General features: G+C 47.3%; 1 protein-coding gene across 3 annotated transcripts in view; it reads left to right on the top strand.

The window, feature by feature from the left end:
* The first annotated feature begins 13,251 nt into the window (after window positions 1-13,251).
* Window positions 13,252-14,365, top strand: part of TFRC (transferrin receptor) — a 30,740-nt gene continuing 29,626 nt past the window's right edge. The window contains exon 1 of one of the 3 annotated variants that reach the window (XM_032225879.1): window positions 13,252-13,292. The gene's annotated coding sequence lies outside the window, so the exon portion shown is untranslated. The other 2 variants (XM_032225880.1, XM_032225878.1) reach the window with 2 other exon arrangements.

Genomic DNA, 14,365 nt, shown 5'->3' with positions numbered 1-14,365 from the left:
AGATAGATAGATAGATAGATAGATAGATAGATAGATAGATAGATAGATAGATGCTTCTATCTATCTTCTATCTTCTCCAAAGCACCTGAGGGTAGGACAAGAAGCAATGGGTGGAAACTAATCAAGGAGAGAAGCAACCTAGAACTAAGGAGGAATTTCCTGACAGTTGGAACAATTGAACTGCTTCCTTCAGAAGTTGTGAATGCTCCATCACCGGAGATTTTTAAGAAGATATTCGACAACCATTTGTCTGGAATGGTATGGGATCTCCTGCTTGAACAGGGGGTTGGACTAGAAGACCTCCAAGCTCCCTTCCAACTCTGCTATTCTGTTAAAGCCAGGAATAGCAGCAAATAAATTTTGCAGCTGCCTCAGCAAATCCCCTAGAGTAGACCATACAATTATGAGCTTACCCCCAAATCTGCAAAACACCATTTCTGGGTGGCTCCCTGAAAGCCCCAGATTAAGCCATATAATTTTTGGTGGTGAAGCGCTCAAATCATTTCAGGTTTCACCAGGCTGGTCTCTTGAAGGAACGTGTGTGTGGTACGAAATTAACTTCCAGCCTGGTAGAAAAGTGAGTGCGCTCGAAGCAAAGAGCCCAGCTCCTGTGGTTGGATAAATACATTGTGTTTGTTGGTGAGCAATTCGGATGAATCCTTTTGGATGTGTGTTGGAAGAAACGTCCTTCTGGGTTCGGCTCCAAGTGGGGATAAAGACCCTGGAAACACGGAGGCTGCTTGGAAAGATGGTTTAATGGTGGACAGGATCACATGGCTTGAGCTCCTGAGCAGAAAAGGGGGATCCCGTCCTTCCAGATGTTGGGTGAAGAAGAAAAAGAGAGCGAGATGCTGAAAATCCCTGATTTTATGCCCTTTCTGGCCTTTGATCTTGATCTTGCATTCTGATTGGTTGTAGGCTCTGTTTTGAGTCCACGGTTGGTTGAGGATTGCTTTTTCCCAGGTGCCCTGTGGTGAGATGGGTAAAGGGCTAATACTATCATGCTTTAACCCCATCACCCTGGAGCTGAAGGGGGGAGATATTTGTTATGTAGAATAGACCGGCGCAGGGTTTTTAACGGCCCAGTGACAAAGGTGGGGGCTATTAAAAGTGAGTCTGTTCCTTGCCTAAAAACATGTTTCTCCATTACTGATCCAGGGAAAATATAATATTCTGCCTTTTCAATATTTCCCAGGATATTTCATTTTTCTAGGAGACGAGTGTTTGTTTTTTTTAAACTCCCCACATGTGCAAAAAGTATTTCTCCTATGCAAAGGCGCGGCAGAGGCATCCAGGATGGGGAGAGGAGAGGAGGAGGAAGAGGAAATGAGTGAGAGAAGGGGAGGGAGGAAGAGAGGAAGGAAGGAAGGAAGGAAGGAAGGAAGAAAGGAAGGAGGAAAGGGAGACAAGAGGAGAGGGGGAGGGGAGGAGGAGTAAGAGGAAAGTGAAGGGAGGGGAGGAAGGAAAGTAGAAGAGGAGGAGAGGAGGAGAAGAGGAAAGATGAGTGGGTGAGAGGAAGGAAGGAAGAAAGGAGGGAGGAAAGGGAGACAAGAGGAGAGGGGGAGGGGAGGAGGAGTAAGAGGAAAGTGAAGGGAAGGAAGGAAGGTAGAAGAGGAGGAGAGGAGGAGAAGAGGAAAGATGAGTGGGTGAGAGGAAGGAAGGAAGGAAGGAAGGCGGAAAGGGAAACAAGAGGAGAGTGGGAGGGAAGGAGGAGTAAGAGGAAAGTGAAGGGAGGGGAGGAAGGAAGGTAGAAGAGGAGGAGAGGAGGAGAAGAGGAAAGATGAGTGGGTGAGAGGAAGGAAGGAAGGAAGGAAGGAAGGAAGGAAGGAAGGAAGGAAGGAAGGAAGGAAGGAAGGAGGAAAGGGAGACAAGAGGAGAGGGGGAAGAGAGGAGGAGTAAGAGGAAAGTGAAGGGAGGGGAGGAAGGAAGGTAGAAGAGGAGGAGAGGAGAAGAGGAAAGATGAGTGGGTGAGAGGAAGGAAGGAAGGAAGGAAGGAAGGAAGGAAAGAAGGAGAAGCAGAAAGAAAGAAAATGGAATTGAAAGGAAGAGAGGAAGAAGAGAAGAAAAGAAAAGAGCAAGGAAGCAAACGGAAGGAGATATGAATCGTCCATTGTTATCGAAGCACATTCCTTTTCAGGCTGATTTATCCCCTTTCACAAGGTCTCTCCAGCCACCAGATGTGCTGGCTGCCTCCAATGCGGCCTTGCTGAGAGATAGCGACTTATCTGGACGTGAGCCAAGGCAGGGCTCGGGATAAAAGCAGCTGCACGTCTTCCAGGCCATGTGCAGAATTCTGCTGGGGACCTTCGTGCATTGAATACCTCCCCCCACCCCCCCAAGGTGACTCTGAGATGATGATATTTCTCTGGAAATATTGAAGCCTGAGATCAGAAATGCATCAATGCACCACAATGTCCTTCCACAACAAGCCAATTTCCTGCATTTTTTTTAATGGATCTTGGTTCTTTGGTTTTCTAAGACAGTGTTTCTCAACCTTGGCGACTTTAAGTCCTGTGGACTTCAACTCCCAGAATCCCCCAGCCAGCTATGCTGGCTGGGGAATTCTGGGAATTGAAGTCTACAGGATTTAAAGTCGCCAAGGTTGGGAAACACTGTTCTAAGATTCATTAGCTTCTTTCTACTATTAGTTTCTCTCAACCTTCACAATTTTAAGATGGACTTTGAATCCCAGAATTCCTCAGTCAGTGTCTCTGAACCTTCACAACTTTAAGATGGACTTCGAATCCCAGAATTCATCAGTCAATGTTTCTCAACCTTCACAACTTTAAGATGGACTTCGAATCCCAGAATTCATCAGTCAGTGTCTCTCAACCTTCACAACTTTAAGATGGACTTCGAATCCCAGAATTCATCAGTCAGTGTCTCTGAACCTTCACAATTTTAAGATGGACTTCGAATCCCAGAATTCCTCAGTCAATGTTTCTCAACTTTCACAACTTTAAGATGGACTTTGAATCCCAGAATTCCTCAGTCAGTGTCTCTCAAACTTCACAACTTTAAGATGGACTTCGAATCCCAGAATTCCCCAGTCAGTGTCTCTCTACCTTCACAACTTTAAGATGGACTTCGAATCCCAGAATTCCCCAGTCAGTGTCTCTCTACCTTCACAACTTTAAGATGGACTTCGAATCCCAGAATTCCCCAGTCAGTGTCTCTCTACCTTCACAACTTTAAGATGGACTTCGAATCCCAGAATTCCTCTGTCAGTGTTTCTCAAACCTTGACAGCATGGCTAGCTGGGGAATTCTGGGAGATGAAGTCTACTCGTTGCAAAGATTGAGAAACCCCGCTCCAGAGTGTTGAACAAAATCAGCTGTTGGGATTTATAACGTATTGTTTATGCCTTATCTTAGGTTAATAAGCTGTTGCCAAACCGTAGCTTAGCATGGATGCGCGTCACGTTCCCCAAGGAGATAATAGTTTCACAAGAGCGAAGGCTTCTAAGCCGCCTTAATTTCAGTTCTGTGACCATTTTCGCCAACATCCCCCCCCCCCCCCGTCTACCTGGTGGTTATAACACAAAACACACCTGACTGTGGAAAACAGCACTGTGCTACTGTGGTATGTGTGTTCTGCTTGCACAATGCAAACAGCCTTCGACTTATGTTTCCTTAGGGACCAATTCAAAGTTACAACGGCACTGAAAAAAGTGACTTTTGGCCATTTTTATCACACTTACGACCGCTGCAGCATGATTAAAATTCAGCACCTGACTCACATTTATGACGGCCGCAGTGTCCCGGGGTCATGTGATTCCCCTTTTGCAACCTTCTGACGAGCAAAGTCAACGGGGAAGCCAGATTCACTTAGCGACCGCGTTACTAACGTAAGAACTACAATGATTCACTTAACAACCATGGCAAGAAAAGTTGTATAAATGGGGCAAAGCTCACATAACAACTAGCCCGGTTAGGGACATAAATTTTGGGGTCAGTTGTGACCCTCGTAAGTCGAGGTCTGCCTGTACTCACAACACACATTTTTTTTTGTGTTCATACAGTGTTCTGAACCCAACACACCCTGATTGGGAGAGTTATTGATCATTGTGGGCACAATGTGTTCCCCTTAAGGCGCTGGCAAGCCAATCGGGAAGGAGATGCAGTAGATTACCTCGCATAGTAATGGATTGTTTTAATGGTTGCCGCCCCCTGTGGTCACCACATTGCCATTTGCAACCTTCCCAACCAGTGTGATTCACTTAATAACTGCAATGATTCGCTTAACAACCCTTAATACTAATAATAATGCAAGATTGACTTGGATTGTGAGCCGCCCTGAGTCCCCTTGGGGAAAAGGGCGGCATAGAAATATAATAATAAATTCAAATTCAATTGACAATAGTTTATTTAGTAACCAATAGCAATAGCAGTTAGACTTATATACCGCTTCCTAGGGCTTTCGCCCCTCTCTAAGCGGTTTACAGAGTCAGCATATCGCCCCCAACAACAATCCGGGTCCTCATTTCACCCACCTCGGAAGGATGGAAGGCTGAGTCAACCTTTGAGCCGGTGAGATTTGAACCGCCGAACTGCAGAACTGCAGTCAGCTGAAGTAGCCTGCGGTGCTGCATTTAACCACTGCGCCACCTCGGCTCTTTGAAATTACATTTGAAATTACAACAGCACTGGGGGAAAAAAATGCGCGTTTTTCGCACTTACGACCTTTGCAGAATTCCCCATGGTCACGTGATCGGAATTAAGGTGCTTGGGAACTGACTCACGTTTGTGACGGTTGCAGCATCCCAAGGTCACGCGATCCGCTTTTGCGACCTTCCGACAAGCAAGCTCCATGGGGAAGTCAGGTTCCCTTAACAACTGTGTTACTAACTTTTAACAATGGCAGTGATTCACTTAACAACTCCGGCAAACGGGGGGGGGGGAATTCACTTACTTAATAAATTCAACAAGCCCAACTTGTGGTCGTAAGTCGAGGACTACCTGTAAAACCAGGCAAGACTCACTTAGGAACTGTCTTGCTTAGCAACGGAGATTCTGCTCTCACTTGTAGCAAGGGGATTCTGGGAGTTGGAAGTCCACCAGTCGTATAGTTGCCGAGGCTGGGCGCCGCCGTTCTAAAGAAGGATTTGGTTTTTGGAGACGATTTTTGCCTTCTCTGAAATCTCCCAGAGGGATCTGGGATAAAATGCAATTTTAACCTTTTCTCTCCTTTTATTTCAATCATTTCCACCATTGGCAAATACTGAGAGGACTGGAAAACCCGAAGAGCTGGTTTTGAGAGATTATGTAAGGGTCATAAAAGCGGAAATGTTCTTTTATTGTATGCGGATTGAGATATAATGGTTAACATTTGAAGTATTCGTGCGGGGTTTTCTTCTTCTTTTTGGTCCCATGTTTATTCCCTAATAAATCAGGCTGGAGGTCTCGGTGGGAAGTTTAAATGCTGGACTGCTTAGATTAGCAAAAGAGCGATCTGGAAAAATTAGCATGTGGCTGCAAAGTAGATTAGTTCCCATCAGAGAACAATTCACGTTCTCAAGACTCGGAAGCCCAGCTTCCCCTGCAGGAGAAATGAATGGATTTAATTCACTCATTCAGGAGTCGGCAAGCTGCAAGCTCTGGAGCCGCATGTGGCTCTTTCATCCCTCTGCTGCAGCTCCCTGTCGCCGATCAGCTGCACAGTTGATACGGCTTTCAGTTAGGACAGGTAGAGGAAAAAGGACGCCGCGCTAGGAGGAGACTCTATGGTGGGGGAACCGGACTTCTGATCAGCAGAGGAAAAAGGACGCCGCGCTAGGAGGAGACTCTATGGTAAGGAACCAGACCTGATCAGCAGAGGAAAAAGGACGCCGCGCTAGGAGGAGACTCTATGGTGAGGAACTGGACCTCTGATCAGCAGAGGAAAAAGTATGCCGCGCTAGGAGGAGACTCTATGGTGAGGAACTGGACCTCTGATCAGCAGAGGAAAAAGGACGCCGCGCTAGGAGGAGACTCTATGGTGGGGGAACAGGACTTCTGATCAGCAGAGGAAAAAGGACACCGCGCTAGGGGGAGACTCTATGGTGAGGAACTGGACCTCTGATCAGCAGAGGAAAAAGGACGCCACGCTAGGAGGAGACTCTATGGTGGGGGAACAGGACTTCCGGTTGGCTCCAGAATTGAAGAGGGGGCTTCCGGTTAGGACCTTTGTGGCTCTTTGAGTGTTTAAGGTTGCCGACTAATTAAATAAAAACATGCCTGAATGAGCCCAGAGATGGTCTTCTTCCTGAGGGAAGACCTACTCTGTTAGAAGAATGAAATATTTTGAGAAATATTAAAAAGGCAGAATATTATATTTCCCTAAAGGAGAAGCATGCTCTTGCAATCTCCTCCAGGGACATAACACCACATTGCGCCATCTCCTAAGGACTTCAACCAAACTTAGCTCAGACAAACATGACCCTATTATGGAAATCCGACAACAACCAATAGAAGACATGTTCTCGCACAGCAACAGGAAGCTCAAGTTCAAGCCCAAGAGAAGGTATAAAAGCCCCTCACTCTCAACTCCATGTGTTCAGCTGCACCTGAGAACCATGCGCTTCGTGGTTCTCAGAGGTGTGTTCCTACCGGTTCAGACTGGTTCGGACGAGTAGGTAGTAACTCGGCAGGACATGCCCCTGAACTGGCTCTATCGGCGGCGCCGTAGGCATCACCATCCTATTTTTTGCTTCTGTTCATGCGATTCACTTACCGACCTTGGCATAAAGGTCCTACAATGAGACAACACAACTCACCAAACAACCTCCTTGGCTTAGCAATGGAAATCGTGGTCTGAATTGTGTTCGTAAATCACGGACTATCTGTACAGGTAGTCCTCGACTTACAACAACTCATTTAGTGACCGTTCAAAGTTATAAGGGCACTGAAAAAAAGGACAAGAACATTTTTTCACACTTATGACCATTGCAGTCACAGGATCAAAATTCAGATGCTTGGCAACTGACTCATACTTGTGACGGTTGCAGCGTCCCGGGGGTCACCCGATTCCATTTTTGACAAGCACAGCCCATGGGGGATGCCGCATTCACTTAACAGCCGTGTTGCTAATTTAACGACAACAGTGATTCACTTAACAACGGTGGCAAGAAAAGTCGTAACGCGGGACAAAAGTTTCTTAACAAATGTCTCACCAAGCACTCTACCTTTTGGGCTCAAATTGTGGTCGTAAGTCGAGGCCCCCCTCCCTCCCGAATGGCTGTTATCCTAAAAGGTTATTAAAAAAATTAAGGAGATATACTGGTGGAAAATGAAATATATGGATATTGTTGATGATATATAGCTAAATAGAATATTATTGTCAAGTGTGGATAACCCCTTAGCTGCAATGCTTGTTATGTTAAAATGAAATTTGATGATATATGCTACATATTATAGAAACTAGAAATAACGAATGGAAAATGAAATGATAAAGTTGATAGATGATTTACGGAAGCGCGAAAAACGATTATGTTTATTTGTTAAGAAAAATTAAAATTTAAGATGGTAATTTGCAAAGAAAACAGGGCCGAAAGTTTGTAACAAAAAAAAAAAAAAATATGCACAAAAAAAAATTTAAGGTGGTGGAAAGAGTGAGAAAAATAAGAAAGCTCCAGCTTAATCAGTAGAGCAATTAAGCAGGGATTTTCCTGGGCTCCGATTAATACTTTAACTATTATTTACAGTTTCTTTGCAGTGAGCAGAAAAGCACCTGGGTTGGTCTGTTTTTTTATTTTTAATGCGCGAAAAAACTGGGTGGTCTCATCTGATCAAACTCACCTTTGCACCGTCAGGGAAAAGCCCCCAGCAATTTTCTTGGCTATTAAAAGGGGGAAATTATTCCCAATTGATTTCTTTATTTTTAGTCTGGAAAGTTCTCTTTTTCATCTGCGCATCATGACTAACGGCCTTGGCTAGTTTTTTCTACACCATTCATTATTGCGGCCTGTCCTCCTTCCTCTTTCACTTCTCTTAAATTGGGTTTTAATTGTTACCACGTTTCAGTTCCTGCTTGTCGAATAAAAGCACCTGCCAGAGTTTTAAAGGCTAAGGAAGCCTTGTGTTTCTTGACCTTGGCAACTTTAAGATGGGTGGACTGCAACTCCCAGAATTCCCCAGCCAGCACCCAGAATTCTGGGAGTTGAAGTCCACCCATCTTAAAGCACGTGGGACAAGGAATTCTGGGAGTCGAAGTCCACCCATCTTAAAGTAGGTGGGATGAGGAATTCTGGGAGTTGAAGTCCATCCATCTTAAAGCACATGGGACAAGGAATTCTGGAAGTCAAAGTCCATCCATCTTAATTCTTAAAGCATGTGGGATGAGGAATTCTGGGAGTTGAAGTCCATCCATCTTAAAGCACGTGGGACAAGGAATTCTGGGAGTTGAAGTCCACCCATCTTAAAGCATGTGGGACAAGGAATTCTGGGAGTTGAAGTCCATCCATCTTAAAGCACGTGGAATGAGGAATTCTGGGAGTCGAAGTCCATCCATCTTAAAGCACGTGGGACAAGGAATTCTGGGAGTCGAAGTCCACCCATCTTAAAGCACATGGGACAAGGAATTCTGGGAGTTGAAGTCCACCCATCTTAAAGCACGTGGGACAAGGAATTCTGGGAGTCGAAGTCCACCCATCTTAAAGTAGGTGGGATGAGGAATTCTGGGAGTTGAAGTCCATCCATCTTAAAGCACATGGGACAAGGAATTCTGGAAGTCAAAGTCCATCCATCTTAATTCTTAAAGCATGTGGGATGAGGAATTCTGGGAGTTGAAGTCCATCCATCTTAAAGCACGTGGGACAAGGAATTCTGGGAGTTGAAGTCCACCCATCTTAAAGCATGTGGGACAAGGAATTCTGGGAGTTGAAGTCCATCCATCTTAAAGCACGTGGAATGAGGAATTCTGGGAGTCGAAGTCCATCCATCTTAAAGCACGTGGGACAAGGAATTCTGGGAGTCGAAGTCCACCCATCTTAAAGCACATGGGACAAGGAATTCTGGGAGTTGAAGTCCACCCATCTTAAAGCATGTGGGACAAGGAATTCTGGGAGTCGAAGTCCACCCATCTTAAAGTAGGTGGGATGAGGAATTATGGGAGTTGATGTCCATCCATCTTAAAGCACGTGGGACGAGGAATTCTGGGAGTTGAAGTCCAACAGGACTTAAAGTCCCCAAGATTGAGAAACACTGAGCTAGATGATGATGATGATCAGTGGGGAAGCCAATTCTTTTAATAACCGTGTTGCTAACTTAACAACTGCAAATGATTCGCTGAGCTGGCTGGGGAATTCTGGGAGTTGAAGTCCAACAGGACTTAAAGTCCCCAAGATTGAGAAACACTGAGATTCTAGCTGAACCGAGCATGTGATACAAAGGCAGGAATTAAGTTTATGATTGACCTGGCGATACGTGCTGCCTGAACCCAAATAGATGTGTAATACTTGGATCCAAGATAACGTTGAATCCTAATATTGCACACCTCTCCGCTCGGCACGTAGATGCCTATTGTCTGGTAAACAGCAGGCGCCAGAGTTGTTTGTGACCCTCGGTGCTTCTGAGTACATTTTCAATATTTGGTCGCTTCGGACAAACAAAAGATTGGAAAAGCAGACGCTGGTTTGTAAACTTGGGGCGCCTGAATTGCTAGACCTTCACCGCCGCCTTGCTAAGAGCTTGTTTTGATGTCTGGGAGGGGTGTTTTTGTGCCGCCACCCCCCCACCCCAAAGTGGTTTCTCCTTGACCCCGTGAAATTTCCGTCAAGTGGGATGGGGTGACTTTTTGGTCCTTTGATAATTGGGCCTTCAGAGTTTGGGATGTTTAGAGCAGGGGGGTCCGACTTGGGCAATTTTTAAGATTTGGTGGAGTTAACCCATCTTAAATGATGCTGGAATAAGGGATTCTGAAAGTGGAAGTCTACCTATCTTAAAGCAGGCTGGGTGGGTAATTCTGGGAATTGAAGCCCACCCCTCTTAAAAGCATGCTGGCTGGAGGATTCTGGAAGTGGAAGTCTATCTACCTTAAAGCAGGCTGACTGGGGAATTCTGGGAATTGAAGCCCACCCCTCTTAAAGCAGGCTGACTGGGGAATTCTGGGAATTGAAGCCCACCCCTCTTAAAAGCATGGTGGATGGGGGATTCTGGAAGTGGAAGTCTACCTATCTTAAAGCAGGCTGGCTGGGGAATTCTGGGAATTGAAGCCCACCCCTCTTAAAGCAGGCTGACTGGGGAATTCTGGGAGTTGAGGTCCACCCATCTTAAAGCAGGCTGACTGGGGAATTCTGGGAATTGAAGCCCACCCCTCTTAAAGCAGGCTGACTGGGGAATTCTGGGAGTTGAGGTCCACCCCTCTTAAAGCAGGCTGACTGGGGAATTCTGGGAGTTGAGGTCCACCCATCTTAAAGCAGGCTGACTGGGGAATTCTGGGAGTTGAGGTCCACCCATCTTAAAGCAGGCTGGCTGGAGGATTCTGGGAGTTGAAGTCCATCCCTCTTAAAGCATGCTGGCTGGGGGATTCTGGGAGTTGAGATACATCCCTCTTAAAGCATGCTGGCTGGGGGATTCTGGGAGTTGAGGTCCACCCATCTTAAAGCAGGCTGACTGGGGAATTCTGAGAATTGAAGCCCACCCCTCTTAAAGCAGGCTGACTGGGGAATTCTGGGAGTTGAGGTCCACCCATCTTAAAGCAGGCTGGCTGGAGGATTCTGGGAGTTGAAGTCCATCCCTCTTAAAGCATGCTGGCTGGAGGATTCTGGGAGTTGAAGTCCATCCCTCTTAAAGCATGCTGGCTGGGGGATTCTGGGAATTGAAGCCCACCCCTCTTAAAGCAGGCTGACTGGGGAATTCTGGGAGTTGAAGTCCACTCTTCTTAAAGCAGGCTGGCTGGGGGATTCTGGGAGTTGAAGTCCATCCCTCTTAAAGCATGCTGGCTGGAGGATTCTGGGAGTTGAAGTCCATCCCTCTTAAAGCATGCTGGCTGGGGGATTCTGGGAATTGAAGCCCACCCCTCTTAAAGCAGGCTGGCTGGGGAATTCTGGGAGTTGAAGTCCACTCTTCTTAAAGCAGGCTGGCTGGGGGATTCTGGGAGTTGAGGTCCACCCATCTTAAAGCAGGCTGACTGGGGAATTCTGAGAATTGAAGCCCACCCCTCTTAAAGCAGGCTGACTGGGGAATTCTGGGAGTTGAGGTCCACCCATCTTAAAGCAGGCTGACTGGGGAATTCTGGGAGTTGAGGTCCACCCATCTTAAAGCAGGCTGGCTGGAGGATTCTGGGAGTTGAAGTCCATCCCTCTTAAAGCATGCTGGCTGGAGGATTCTGGGAGTTGAAGTCCATCCCTCTTAAAGCATGCTGGCTGGGGGATTCTGGGAATTGAAGCCCACCCCTCTTAAAGCAGGCTGACTGGGGAATTCTGGGAGTTGAGGTCCACCCATCTTAAAGCAGGCTGACTGGGGAATTCTGGGAGTTGAGGTCCACCCATCTTAAAGCAGGCTGACTGGGGAATTCTGGGAGTTGAGGTCCACCCATCTTAAAGCATGCTGACTGGGGAATTCTGGGAATTGAAGCCCACCCCTCTTAAAGCAGGCTGACTGGAGGATTCTGGGAGTTGAAGTCCATCCCTCTTAAAGCATGCTGGCTGGGGGATTCTGGGAGTTGAGGTCCACCCATCTTAAAGCAGGATGGCTGGGGATTCTGGGAGTTGAGGTCCACACCTCTTAAAGCAGGGTAACATGGTTGTAACACAGTTGTAAAGTGAATCAAACCATGGTTTAAAACTATAAAGTATATAAACTACAAAGTAGCGTCCAATAGGCATGGAAGCATTGCCTTATTCGGTTTTGAAATCATATTGCAGTTTTACTTCCTGTGGTTGGATAAAAGATGGGGAAATCACGGAGAAAAAGAAACAAGATGATAATTTGAAAATAGAAAATAATTCGGTTAAGAACCTCTTGTGGAGCACCTTCTGCGGAAATTCTTGCAAAAGAAAAACTGAAGTAGCTTATAACTGTTTCCTTTTGTTGCAAACACAAATATTACTTTAAAAAAAATAATATTTGTGTTTGCAAGCTGGCTATCCTAAAATGCATGGAGTTCAGCTCCCAGAATTCCCCAGGCAGCACAGCTGACTGGGGAATTCTGGGAGTTGAAGTTTAGTCATCTTCAAATTGCAATAACTGTTGCATTTCTCATGAATTCCACCTGGCTGCCTGGGAATTTTCCAATTTCTAATCCAGCTGGGATTAAATCAGGATTGTCCAAATTTGGCCTGCTGGGGAATTCTGGGAGTTGAAGTCCGCAAATCTTAAAAGTTCCCAAATTTGGGCATCCCTGGATTAAATAGAATTTAATCTATTAGCCATTGGAGACACAATGAATCTTTTGCCATCAGGAATGTTTAATCATTGGATCTTTAATTAATTGCAGCTCATTCTTATATTTGTGTGTCCCCCCCCCCTGAGCCACTTTGTGATGCACTTTTAGGTTTTTGCAGCTGGTGAAGGATTTCATTTGTGCTTCTATACATAAAAGCGCTTTTTATTCAGATTTAAGAAATTGGTATATCGACATATTGAATGATTTCCATCCCGCCTGGGATTATTTCCCGCCTTTTTGCCTTGCTCCGCCCCCTCTCCAACCGCCAAAGCCCTTCGCCCGCCTTTTCCCGCCTCATGATTGGCCGGTAGCAATGCCAATCAAGACGAAGGTGTTCTTTCTCGTGGAGGGCTGAGGTGATTTCTATGCCGGCGTTTCCCGACTCATCTGGATCCCCCTCCCACCTCAGAAACCCTAGAGCCGTGACCCACGTATGCCCATTTCTGATTCTGACGTTATACTGCTGAACATGAGGGTTAGATCTAAATTCTCCCCTTCTCAAGGGTCGCCAAAGGACTCGTTTCTACCCTTCTCATCGCCCGCCGGCAAGGGCGAACGATAGGTCGGCACGCAGGCTGCCAATCCTAATAGTCCCGCCTCCTGCATGGAACGTGCCGGCGGAGGTGGGTGGGGGTGGAGAAGGGGGCGCGAGCGGCGAAACGCCAAGCTCTTGATTACCCACCGGGGTGACCGATAGGTCGGGCCGGCTGCCAATCCAAACAGTCCTGCCCTCATGGAACCTACTGGGAAGGGGAGCGGGGGGGGGATTGGGAGAAGGGGGCGCGGAGGCTGCCGCCAATCAGCGACGGGCGGCTGCGCGTGCGGCGAAACGCGGCGCTCTGATTGGGCGGCGCCTCGGCTTCTCTCTCTATATATAGAGAGAGGCTCCGCGGAGAGGACCGCGTGCATTGGAGGGAAGAGAGAGCGGGGTGAGAGGTTGCGCCTCTCGCTTTACGGGTGAGGTTGCGCAAGGGCGGGGAAGGGCGGGGACTGCGGGCGTCACGTATCTCGCTGAACGAGCTGCCCTTCGCGGGGGAAGAACCGGCCGGGGAAGGTGAAACACCGCGTGCGGCAGCAGAATGGGTGGTGGTGGTGGTGGGCCTTTTTTTTTTTTTTGCATGCATGCACTATGCACGCCCGCATTGCATACTCCTCTGTTGGCTGCAGGAGTCTCCTGGCCTGTTAGGAAGCTTTGCTTGCCCGGGCGGGGGGGGGAGAGAAGGAAGGACAGCCGCTGCGAAGACCCGGTTACTGCGGCCTGTACCATGTGCTCTTGGCGAGGCCATTTTGGACGCCGGGAAGAAGGGGTTTTTTTGGGGGGAGGGGAGGCTCTCCCTCCAAGCAGCCCCAGGACAGGACTCGCGTGGTCGTGGGAGGGGGGGGGGACTAGCGTGGAGCGCTTGGCTGGCCGCCACGTGTCTTTTGAGCGCGTAGCCCAGCCACATCCTCACCTCTTGGAGGGAGGAGGTTGCCGCTCCTGTCCTTGCACAGGCGAAACACCCCCTCCCCCCCCGAATAAGCACCTAAATATGCATTGCAGGCGATTAATTTATCGATATATGTGCTGTGCAAAGTGTCTCTGGGTGGCTTGCAATAGATAAAGACTGTCCAACTTTGGCAACTTTTAAGATGCGTGTGTGTGTGTGTTCAACTCCCAGAGTTCCCCAGCCAGCTTTGCTTTTGACACCTGGGGACTCCAAGCAGAGCTGGCTGGGGAATTCTGGGAGTTGAACACACACACACACACACCTACCTTAAAAGTTGCCAAAGTTGCGCAGCCTTGGCATAAAGCATTGATAACAATAGTATGGAGGTGTCCAGAATGATGCTTTTTGCACCTATCTTGGCCACCACCACGCTAGGAAAGTAACATTTGTTTTAAAATCTACATGTTGGTTTGATTAAAGCTTGTGTTGGGTTTGGGTGCGTGGTGGGGAACTGCTTTGCTTTCCTTGTTTAACTGTGACATTGAGGATTCAGTTCCTCCTTGAGCCACAGTTTC

The sequence above is a fragment of the Thamnophis elegans genome, chromosome 10 (genome assembly GCF_009769535.1).
Source record: "Thamnophis elegans isolate rThaEle1 chromosome 10, rThaEle1.pri, whole genome shotgun sequence".
Classification (NCBI taxonomy): domain Eukaryota; kingdom Metazoa; phylum Chordata; class Lepidosauria; order Squamata; family Colubridae; genus Thamnophis; species Thamnophis elegans.
This window is presented reverse-complemented; position numbering and strand designations above follow the sequence as displayed.